The 12,476-nt window shown below is 43.3% G+C and overlaps 1 protein-coding gene across 1 annotated transcript in view; it reads left to right on the top strand.

Moving 5' to 3' along the window:
* The window catches only part of LOC144817999 (complement component C6-like), a 652,704-nt gene that overhangs the window by 482,130 nt on the left and 158,098 nt on the right, over positions 1 to 12,476 (top strand). The gene's annotated exons all lie outside the window — the stretch shown is intronic.

Genomic DNA, 12,476 nt, shown 5'->3' with positions numbered 1-12,476 from the left:
TATCTGGAGAGTTAAGCCGCTGATCTGGAGTTTCAAATTGCATTTAGTCATCCGTCTGTCTTGCCACCAGAAACTCTTGAAGAGTCTGGTGAACTATTATGACCACTGCTGCGCTGTCAAGAACAGTTCTCACCCACATCTTGTTCCGAAGAAGAGTTCTGAGCATTTGTGGCATGTTTAGTGGAAACTCATGCCACCTTCTTCTTTTTAAACCGCACTTTTGTTGTGGAATTCTTTTTTTCTTTTTTTATACTAACGTCCGAGGGGCGTTGTGTGTCCGTCTTTGGTTTCACATACTCCTCCGGTCTGCGATCACCTCGACCCCCTCTCTCTGACCGCTTGCCTGTACAGTCCTGCAAGGAACGAGAAGGAAATGTATCAGAATACTGCTACCTTTCATTTTATCACGGTCACAAATTATAACATTTCTAGGAAGGTTCCGGTTGTGGAAATCCAGTCTGTGTTTTAGTTCTAGTCTTTATCTTTATTTTTATTCCATAGTTTTTTAGAAGATTCAGGTCTCTGCATGGCAGTTTCGGCTTCTAACTTGCCTTTAATTTGTCGTTTATTAGCCTTGGTTCCCAAACTATCACTACCTATAGAAGTATAGGTCTCAGAAATTATTTTAGGCAGCTCGCGTTCCTGACCGACAGCAGGAACTAAAGTGAGCCATTGGCGGATCGCCAAAGAAGCTGCCTCCCCCCTAATAATACTTAAAATAATTGAGGACACTCTGGCAAGTTGCCAGTGAGTTTCTTCCACAAATATAGGGCAGGGACCGCTCCATGTTCAGTATGAATCTGTTTAGGCACTTCAGGCAAACCAGAAATGGAAGAAGTACCATGAGACAGAGTGTAGATGCAAGCAAATGCAGTATCCCATGTATTAGACTCCTCAAATGGGGGAACCATACCAAGTGGAAGATGCATAGTGAGAATCCTAAACTTATTTTGGGTCCTGTACGGGGAAAAACTGCCTCAAGCGTATTTGTTTTTTGTGCCATCCAAAACGCAATCTCGTCACGTTTGGCTGGGACCTTACCTATATATAACAGCATCAATGGTAACTAGGCTAATTGCGGGCATAGCTAACTGCACTGGACCAGCCTGGAGAACTCTTGCTGGGGCACTGTTTAATGAATGCATTATGAACGGCATCCAACTTTAATACAGCCTAAGCAAATGATTTAAGAGAGGAAGTGTCTTTGCCTGAGTTAAGTTATTTGCATGTGAAAATGGCATATCCATCCAGGTCACCCCGTCATTACTGAGAGGGCCCAGTCTTACATTCTGATGGGTGTGTGGGAGGGACTCTTTGAGCCAATTGTGATGTTACTGGAATGTTAACAGGATTTCTAAAGACTCATAAGGTCTACATGCAGCCGGAACTGTAGCCTCAGTATATGTGTGAAATGTCTGTGAATTTGCATTAACATTAACTGCAGGAAAATTACCAGAGGAATAAAAATATTTGCATTTATATGCTTCATGAGCCTCAACTATGAAGGTATCATCTCCGCCGCCATTAGAGAGCCCATAGCTATTCATAATAAAGGGACTGAGTCTTCCTAAATCATCAGTAAATGTTGGGGCAGCTAGCTCACAGTACCACATCAAGACTCCTAAACCTCCAGAGTTCAAATGTTTATTGAAAAGATCAAATCTTTTTAAGTAAAACATGAACTGCGATTTTTAGACATTTGAGACACATCATTGTTATAAGCATTATTCGAATGGCTAAAAACACAAACAATACAACCATGTTAATTGTTCCTAATATTACTCCTATCTATCACTAGTACTCCTACACTAGCGAGTGCATCGTGGGAGTACCCTTCTGCCAGACCCTGTTGAAATGATCTTACCTCATATGTTGGTGTAATATCTCAGGAAGCCAGCCTTTGGGGAAATGCACTCCGTCTGAGTGTACAAGCCAATACACATCTGCCTGCGCAGCTATTTTCCTTCTTAGAATGAATGTCGAGGCTTGTGGAACTGCACCTTATTCACAGCTCCCCACAGCATTTGTGATAATTTCGGTGTGAAGTGCCGCTCATCGACTTCAAAATGGACGCTGTTTAAATAATAAAACACCAGCCTTGTCTCATTCTGCCAGAAGCACAGAAAAACATCTTTACTTAGTCTGGGTAAAAGAGTTGTCTGTGAGCACAAAATAAAGCAAGAACATCACGTTCTAGTATGTTTCCCTGAAACTAAAAGTGCAAACATCAGAACAGCAAAGTCTAACCATAATAAATGCATACTTGGCATTTTGTCATGCATGTGAAAAACATGTTCAAACCACCATTTCGTAAAGATGCTAAGTTTAAAAGGGAAAACTAAAATGAAGACTAAATGTAAGCCATATAACAGAGTGTCGTAAAGTGGAGTGGCACAGAGTGGAGGGTCGTGGAGTGGCATAGAGAGTCGTGGACTAGCATAGAGTGTTGTGGAGTGGTGTAGAGTGGAGTGTCATTGAGTGGAGTTTCACAAAGTGGAGTAGAATGGAGTGGAGTGTCATAGAGTGGTGTAGAGTGGCATAGAGTGGAGTGGCATATAGTAGGATAGAGTGTCATGGAGTGTTTTAGATAGAGTAGAGTGGAAGTGCATAGAGTGCAGGAGCAATGAGTTTAGTAGAGTGTCATACAGTGGAATGGAGTGTCATACAGTGGAATGGCATAGTATGTCGTAGAGTGAAGGGAGAAAGAGTGGGGTAGAGTGGAGTAGAGTAGATTATCATGGAGTAGAGTGGAGTAAAGTGGCATGAAGTGGTATGGGGCGTACCATATAGTGGAGTATAGTGTCATGGAGTGTCATAGAATGGAGTGGCATAGTATGTCATGAAGTGGCCTAGAGTGTCATGGAGTGGCCTAGAGTGGAGTACGGTAGAGTAGAGTAGAGTGGAGTGCTGTGGCGTAGAGTGTTGTGGAGTGGAGTAGAGTACAGTGGTGTACAGTGGCATGGAGTGTTGTGGGTGGATTGAAGTAGAGTGGAAAGACATCGAGTGGAGGGGTGAGGAGTGGATAGAGTGCCAGACAGCGGAGTGGCATAGAGTGGTGTAGAGTGTCAGAGTGGAGTGGCATAGTATATTGTGAAGCGTTGTGGAGTGTTGAGTGGTGTAGAGTGGAGTAGAGTACAGTACAGTAGAGTGGAGTGTTGTGGAGTGGCGTAGAATGTTTTGGAGTGGAGTGGAGTAGAGTGATGAAGAGTGGAGAGGCGGATGGTGTAGAATGGCGTGGAGTATTGTGGAGTGTTGTGGAGGGAGTAGTGTGGAATAGAGTGCTGTACAGGTTAGAAATTTAGAGTGGAGCAGAATGTCATAGAGTTAAATGGATTGTCATAGAATGGAGTGGCATAGAGTGAGTGGCATAGAGTGGAGTAGAGTATTTTACAGTGGAGTTAAGTTGCATGGAGTGACGTAGAGGGAGTTGTGTCCAGTGGAGTAGAGTTTTTATGAAGGATAGTGGAGTAGATTGTCGTGGAGTGGCATAGAATGGAGTAGAGTGTCACAAAAAATAGAGTGGCATAGATTTGAATGTCAGTTGATTGAAGTTTTATGGAATAGAGAAGAGTAAAGTGTCATAGAGTGGTATGTTGTGGAGTGGAGTGGCATAGAGTGGAGTAGCATAGATTGGAGTGGCGAATACAGTCGCAGACTGGAGTAGGCTAGAGTGGAGTAGCATAGAGTGACATAGAGTGGAGGGTCATAGCGGACTAGAGTGGAGTAGTGTGTCAAGAGTGAAATAAAGTGGTGTGGAGTGGCATAGAGGGAGTTGCATTGAGTGTCGTAGAGTGCCATAGAGTGTCACAGAGTGAACCTGAAACCTTAAAAATGGACCCAGAGATAGAAGACACGACTCAGGGCCCCCAGAACCAACTACAAAGGCAAGAATGAATTTATTTGAGTGCTGTCATGCCCCAAACACTCCTTGAAGCTACGCCTCAGCTCATATGAAAGGACCTCATCAATAAATAACTCTAAACCTTTATTCTATTATGTGACTCATTATCTTCCAACACTTCCAACAGTTTTATAATACTGGAAATAACATAATTGTGTAACATATGATAAATGAAAAGCTTTTATGGTGAATGTTAAGTATCATTACAACAATTAAAATACTTACGAATGTTTATAGAAAGAATGAAAGCTTCGATTTTTGCCCTTGGCAGAATAAGCCTCTTTGCTTGCATGTGAATGGTTGCTTTTTCAGTCTATAAGGAAAGGAGGACTTTCAAGATGGCTACTTAATTAGCAGTAGTAACCCATCATGAGCATACCTGGGGATAGTGCGCCCGCAATGTACCAATTGCTACCTCCACATTGTGGCGAGAAACACCATGCAGCTCAACCCTCCATCCCATTCAACAGCAAGAAAGAGGAAACAGAGACCCAGGTGTGTGTTCTACCAAGACGTATCCATTTAATGTAATAAAATTTGGCCAAGGAATGGAAGGCAGTTGCATACATCAGCGATATGGAAAGCAAGCAAATGCATCACACAGATACACTGACAATTGAAAATATGTATGATCAAAATACATTCCGCCATGACTCAGCAGTGGTATACAGTTCAATACTGAGGATCAACTCCCCCAGTTGCAAGCTCCTATAAATGGTTGCATTGCAGACAGCAAAGCATCTTCCATTTACATTCCCCAGAGGGGCCGGCACCTTGAGCCAACAATTTCTGTTCTCTACCAAGAATCAGAGGCAAATAACGCCATCAACATTCACTTGTACAAGTTCTTCACTTGACTAGGTGAGGACTGACAACAAATTAATAAAAATACACACAACACCAGGTAACTGCATAGCGTGCCATCCATGCCAGGGCACCTGTGGCCTGGCCAGCCTTACAAGCAAAGTCCATATCAATAATCAATCCCAGGCAACCCAGGGTAGGACTGAAAGCTCCAGGACCACCAGCAGGACAGTCCCCGCTCCAGCCAGACCCATACCCAGATACACATTACTCCATCATGGGGGCAAAGCAGAAAAAATAGCCACATTTGTCGGGTATCCGACCTTCAGGGCGAAGAGGTTACTGGTGACTCGCCCTCCCCCTCCGCACAAGCACCTACCTGGAGATTGCCTCCATGCCTCATTTGTTTCCAAGTTGCCACTGAGCCATTAAATGAATAACCCCTGCTTTGGTCAGCTTCACTTTTGTTTCAGAATGTTTGTTAAAAGACACCCAGGTGCAGGCTATGCTGCTGGGATGTTTGAGGATTGGTATCTCCATTTAGCCAATTTCGTGCAGACGAAAGAGGATGTGGGCCTCCCCGGGGCTTGTCATTATTGAAGATATGTATTGAGAAACATGCATAAATACCCTGTTGGTATAGCCTGACATCCCCAAGACCTCGCAGCGCAAGTGCTGCATGACCCACTAGGGTCCAACGTCTTGCGATTAAGCCCCTTTTGTGAAACATACGACTTTTATGTCCTATAAGATATGCTTCGTTCTAGATCTGAATGACAAAAGTTTCCATGGAGCAGGTATTCTGCCCTTGTACTTAAAAGCCAAGATACCTTATCTTGTATTTTGGTTAAGCCAACAGCCAGTGGTAAAAACTAAGTGTATGAGTACCCAAAGGCTTTGTTTATGGCATACTGCATATTAGTAATGAATGTAAGGCGCAGACTACGCCGGACTTTGGTTTTATTTGTGGCCGGACAAGTGTTTACTCATTTTTAGTCTTTGATATAATCTATGAACCTCCTCCTTTGTTTATTGATTGACGTATTTTTACATTTTCAACAAGTGCATTAATGCTGATGAAGGGATCCATTAGTCCGAGCAACTTGTCCCTGCTGGGGCACAGTAGAGCTAGCAGGTCAGGGCCACCGGCAGGTCAGTTCCCCCCTTCAACTAGCACCATACCCCTAGCACCTCTCTGTAGAAGGGTTTTGATAATAACTTCAAGGGTACTGCAACATTTGAGTACCATTTTTAAGGCAAAACCCAGTAAGCTGCTTAGTGCATTGTCCCTGCTGGGGAACCCCATGACCATTCGGCCATAACCCAGGAAAAATTATAGGCAACAGAGGTAAGCGCTAGAAGGCCAGGACCTCCAGCAGGTCAGTTCCCCACCCCCTCTAACCTGGCCCCATACCTAATCAATTCTGTTGGATGACGACCATGATTTTTGGACAATCTCATAACTATAATATTGATTCAAGGTATAATATGCTAAACTTATGAAGTTACCGCACCTTAAGACTTTGTGATATTGACTACCACCCATTAAGGAAGAGCAGAACCAGTCAAGCAACTAATATTTTCTGCCCCAAAAAGTTTATATAAAGTAGTGACCTGCGGGCCTGTTCCCAGCACTGGGATAGCGTTCTTCCCATATGTGTTCAAGTATGACAGATACTCCTAGGCGACTCATTGCAAATCCAGTGAAATATATGTATTGGAATGTTTGTCCTAAGAAAAGAGTGCATAATAGAAACGTGTCAGTTTGAGTATGGTCAAACGCAATGGAGCACGTGATCATGGTAGGAGGGACTGATGCCCTTGCTTAGCCTGGCACGTGGACTGTTGCTAGCCCTTACCAGTCAGCACTGAACTGGTACAATGACTGTGCACTTGGAAAACTGGGGCATTGCCTGAGTAACAAAGCCAGCTACAATCTCCACTTGTAAAGTAGATGCCTTGACAGTTCTTAAAAGTTAACCTCCTTTCCCTCTCGTATCTGCTCGATAGGTCACTGTACACTTTGCTCTGGCTGCTAGTCTGAAGCCAACATGGTCTTGGAAATTGTGGAATCCTACCGGCGAGCCTGTGGGACTGCTTGGCTACGAATGTTGGAGCCTCAAATACCCCAGCAGTAATGGCCCAAAAATAGGAACAGTATAGCTACCACAACTTTCAGTGTTATGGTATACCACAATACGTCTGCTGGTGCACAAAGAGACTTATTATGTCTGTGATCCTAAAATACGTCCCATCAAAAATCCTTGACCCTTTTGGATGAAGTGCCACTTTAATTGTTTCATTCATTTATGTGAGAATGATTTCACCAGAACATTCTGTGCAGTCTATTCAAATTCTACTCACTTAACTAGTTTGATGCCCCCTTACTCATCTGCTTGCTAGGACCCCTTAACGAGGATAAGTAGAAAAGTAAGTTGTGTATCCATCGCTGCAAACAGTTAGTCCGTTGTGCCAGGTGGGTCAAAGCACAATTTATGCTGTTTTGCTTGGATTAAAATCCCCACTATTAAATAATGTCTCTTTGTGCATGCAAGGTTGCCCGGCCATGCTTTCTATGATAGCCTGAATGCCACCTGTACTGTCGCAGTCCTCCAAACAAACCAATGTACCTGCTTAGCCAGAAGAATACCAAATCTTGGATAAAAGAATAGGATATATTTATCTTACTAAGCATTTCCTGAATCCAGCGGCTGCCCTCAAACTGATTGCCTAGATCATTATCTCTGGGCTGAGAGTAAGCTTCTGCAAGAGTTTTGAATTAGACTTATGCTTCCACCAACCTGCCTCCACCCTTAAGCCAATGTAAAATTGCTACGCTCCCTTCTGTCTCTTTGAGATATCCCGGTGTTTGATTCAGTAAATTAGTTCATCTGTTCAGTACCAAAAGTTGAAGTGGTATAGTGCATATTTATATATGAAATTGAAAGAGAGCCAGTGAAATATTGGCATCCAGCTAATCCACTGAATAAATTAGTGAGGTATCTTTTGACCCACATTGGCCTGCTATAAGCTTTCTATGCAGCGAGGTACAGAGTTGAGGCCCCTCTAGCTTCACCTGTAAACAGCAGTTTCACTCTTCATCTGCCCTGCTTTGATCATGATGGTATAATGGTCACCACTTTTACAGAAATAGGTTCTTCACCTGTTCGGGTCCCGGTGCCACAGCACATGTTTCACTAGTAATAGATTCACCCCTGATAATAGCCATTGTTGCCCCACGAAACACTGGGACTGAATTTTGGGCAGACCTCCATGCCCTGTGTAACCCATTTACTGAGTTCCCTATTGTCTGGTCCAAGATGTTGCAGGGTAGTGGTGGCACAGGAAATCGCACCTCAAAACAGGAAAAATTTGATGTGTGTCTATTGAACATAGGTCTCGGTGCCAATCAAGGTAGCAAAACACCACACTACCTGGGGTGTTGGTGCACGAAAATCTATCTCGTGTTGAAGTGAGAAATGGCCAGTTGCACCTCCCAATATTCATCTCATCATTTGTATCTATTTTCAATACATTATTCTTACAAACAATACACACAACTTAAATCATAGGAGAAACTATTGTGCACCTAAGTAGACTTGAATTTAATGGTTCACACACATTTGCATATATAAGTGCATACGTTGTCATTGATTATACATTAGTCATGAATGTTTGAACATGAAGGAACAGTACAGCCTGTAGGTGAAGAAATAACAACAGCCGACACGTGTTTCATTACATCCGTAACTTTTTCAAGGCTGTAAATAATAATAGTTATATATGTAAGTATACACTTGTATACCAATCAGAGTCTACATTTTATCCATTACTTTTTCCATAAAAGTGGATATTCTTTTATCATATTTGAAGTTGGAAAAGAAGTCCCAAAGGAACAAGAAAAAGGGATGTCAATACGATGTAAGAAAGTGATAGAAAAAACACGTAGAAATTCCGATGTGTGTTTGAAGAGAAAGAAGTGGCATATATGTATGCAGAGCAGAGAAAAAGAGAGACCATTAGGTGATGTTACATGTTCTAATAGTGACCTCACCATGTGCATTCTAATCAAAGTGACGTGTGTAAAAAAGGTATGTGCTATAAGTCAAACTTAGTCTTGTCAGAGATAAGATGAGAGAAGGAGTCCTAACCTTGAACGAGGTAGATATGTAGATCCTTCAAACGTTGGTGAATGATGGAAAACTCGAAGATATGCGTGAGCCCTTCGCCGTATTGGATGGCAAAAGTTTGAAAGTCCTGGGAAAAGAACAGCTATGATCATGTCTTCTAAAAACACAATTCAATTTATGTGAAAAAGAGGGAAATAGTAATACCAATAAGTACCTATGGAGTGCCCAGATTAAAGCTTGATGTCTGCTGAGGATACTCTAACGTGATCGTAATGTTGGAGTCTGTAGATGCCTCTCTCTTGTTGACATGAATTACAGATAATTGGTGCTCAAAAGATAAGGCAGCAAACCCTTCTAGTTACAATCAATAACAGCCTGCATAGCTGTCTGGGTATTTCTTCCAAGGGCGAGGACCTTCATTTAGGTTAATTTGAATAAATCAGCCCGCAAAGGTAAAAATCCACTACTAGGCCTCTGCCCTATAGATCCTCCCCTCTGTATATCCCATGATTACCCTGAATCAATGCAAGGCGGTTGAGGGAAAAACAGTAGAAAGTAGCAACAATAAAAGTGCCATTGAAAAAGTGCCTGCTATCCCCTGACTCAATTCCCACCTTGATAATTCAAAGTAAACATTATCAATATAAGTTGTCTTTAACCGCATGCCATTTACAGACCCACTGCAGCCTAAAGAACATGGGGTCCCCTGCTGGAGTTTGATTTGTGGTCAGAATATTTTGTGGGCACCCTTGGAGCTTACTTAGCTATTCCTCCAATAGTGAGAATGTGTAGAACTGGAACTCTACCCAGCTAGCGGGTCTGACTACGCCACAAAACTCCCATGTCTGAACAATATTCTGAAAGCAAGTACCGGTACTGGAGTTACCCATGTTTGTTATAGAATACGTGTCTTCCAGGTGTATGGTTGTGTTGTTGAAAAACTTCCTGCTCCCACCCCACTAGGCGCCATCGTCTGAGTTGGCACTACTGTGCTGAATTCTGTTCATCCCCTCCAAGATGTCGCCGGACCAATTGTCTGCACACACTGCCTTTATCTTGGGGACTTGTTCCTCCGGACCATGGATGGCACAAACAAATAAGAGAGACTTGACATGCATATCCCACGATTTATAGTTTTGTCACAGAATGACTTTAAAACAGTTCGCAACAACTGGTGAGACTGTTTTGGGGCATCACTTACCTGCTGCTGTTTTCCTTGGACCCCTGGCCCCTTGGTGATTCTGCTGCTTTGCTGTGTCTCCCTCCCGCCGCCGCAGCACGTCATCCCGCGGCCGCTGAGCGGAGGGAGACCACAACTACCAGGCTCCCCAACGCCCCTGCACCGGAAGTAACTCTGCCTGCTTGGCGCCCGGAGGCGCTATAAAATCACTGCAGCCCCCGCGTCGCGGGATAGCGCGCGGGTCTGCGCCGGGCTAAGCCCGGGCAAAGGGCGGGCCGTCTGTGGCCGTCAGGGACTGCAGGAGGCTGGGCTGGGCCTACCCTCTTTCATTGAGGCCAGGACTCCTCGGATCTTGATATAGTAAGCTGCAACCTGCCCGCCTTAAACCCTATATCTGACTCTATTGATGGATAATGCTAAATGACTATTTTATTTTCTTGACATTTACTTAGTCGATTATAGTGGCTTAGTTCTTTAGCATTTCCTGCTTACAGCATGACTACGCATATACCAAAAGTTAAACACTCTACTTCAGGGGGGACAACAATAGGACCCCTAGATATTTATTTCACCAGGGCCACTCTAGAAATAGACAGAGAAATCGCGCTGGCTGAGCGACGTGCCGAGCGTCGGTTATCTGTCGAACTTCTCAAGCATAAGTCCTCATCTTTGGGTCCTATACACCCAGCTACCTCACCACAAAACAATAATCTACTAGAAAATGTGGAGTTTAGTTATCCAGTATTGAGAGCATCCCTCTAATTTAGCAGGATAGATCTCCCACAGCATCTACCAACGATATAAATAATGTTACAAATATAAATGACACACCTCTCTTATCTAACTCACTAATAGAGCTGGAAGTAGCCTCAGAGACAAATATACACGTCCCACCTACCTTAACTAATTCATTAGTAGAGCTGGAAGTAGCCTTAGAGATTCATTCCCCAATGTGGTTAGTGCCTAAAAAGAAAATAAACGTAATAAAAGGCAACAAGGAGTCCAAGGACCCCCACCAAAAAAAAAAGAAGGAAGAAGGGTGGGGACAGAAAAGTGGGTAAATGTCCAAAAATACCACCAGCAGACTCAACGAGGGATGTAACATTAGATCCAGTGAGGGTTGTACCATCAGGCCCTTTAATAAGTTTACTCCCAGAAGGTTCATCCCCAAAAGGTCTAATGAAGGCTATGGAACACCTCTTAAAATCTCTCTTGCTACCGCTCACAGAGAGAGTTAAGAGGCTGGGTGAGCAAATGAATTGTTTACTGGAAGTCTCCAAATTCAACGAAGAGGCCTCAAAGCAATCTACATCCCATGTAAACCAGCCGTTAACTAAATATGCTACACAGAAACCAATTAGGCCCCATACCCAAACCAGGGATTCCCCAGACCACTCCTACTAGGTCGGAGCTGTCTCAACAGCAACATAGAGAGAAAACCAAAATAGGTTCTTCTAATTTGCCTATTGCCAAAAGTACAGTTCTAACTAAGGCACCTAAAACGCATATGGCACAACTTAATAGCAGAAATTATATAGATTTACCCCCTGAGGCATCAAATTACGTCATCATTTTGACTGGAGTCCCAGTTTTGGCAGAAGGAAGTATAGAAACCGATGCCAGCCTTAAAAATAAAGCCATTTATTGGCTACGCACTAACAGACCTCTTCCACCACATTTAAACGGAGATATAGTGTCTGTTAGACGATGTAACTGGGTGGGTCCCCGACCAAAAGATATCGCGGGGGACGTTGTGATAATCAATTTTAGGGATCATAGAGTTATAACGCATATTAGTGATTGGTTTCCAGGGAGAGGTGATGGTAGTGTCTCATCCCGTAATCTGAGCTATTTCTATCCCAAAGCTCTGATGACCCCCCTAAATTTTTCACCAACCCTCAATAGATTCAATCCTTTGCAAATCCCTTATCGCAATTCTCAAATCACAACACCAAGACATGGACTCAATAACGTTCCCCCATTCTTCCCACCCCAATGTTCCAATAGGCCCTTTCTCCCTCCTGTTAGTACGTATCATCAGATAAATTCCAACGGGCATTGGAATATTCCCTTATACAATCCATTCGATCCCCTTTCTGGTCTAGATGAAAATGAATGACTGGCGCTACCTGATCCCCAATCCGGATGTATGTATGATCAAACAATTAATCGCATAACAACCTATGAAGCTATTCCTGCTACATTTATCCCTACTTTTAGGGCATCTGAGACCCCCCAATTAACCCCGAGGGTTAATATTCTACCACAACCAGATTTGTCTCCTAGTAGAAGGGTCCATTTTGTGCCCTTGAAGCCTGCCAAAATGGGAAAAATTGTGTCAAACTTATCCTCTCACTACGTGAAAAATCATTGTGCCTCTGGGTATAACTTAGCACCTAACAGTCCTCCTACCTTTACCATACTTGGCGAGCCCAGCCTTGGAGAATCCTCCACCCCCTCT

Source organism: Lissotriton helveticus, chromosome 2_1, assembly GCF_964261635.1.
Source record: "Lissotriton helveticus chromosome 2_1, aLisHel1.1, whole genome shotgun sequence".
In the NCBI taxonomy this organism is placed as follows: Eukaryota; Metazoa; Chordata; class Amphibia; order Caudata; family Salamandridae; genus Lissotriton; species Lissotriton helveticus.
This window is presented reverse-complemented; position numbering and strand designations above follow the sequence as displayed.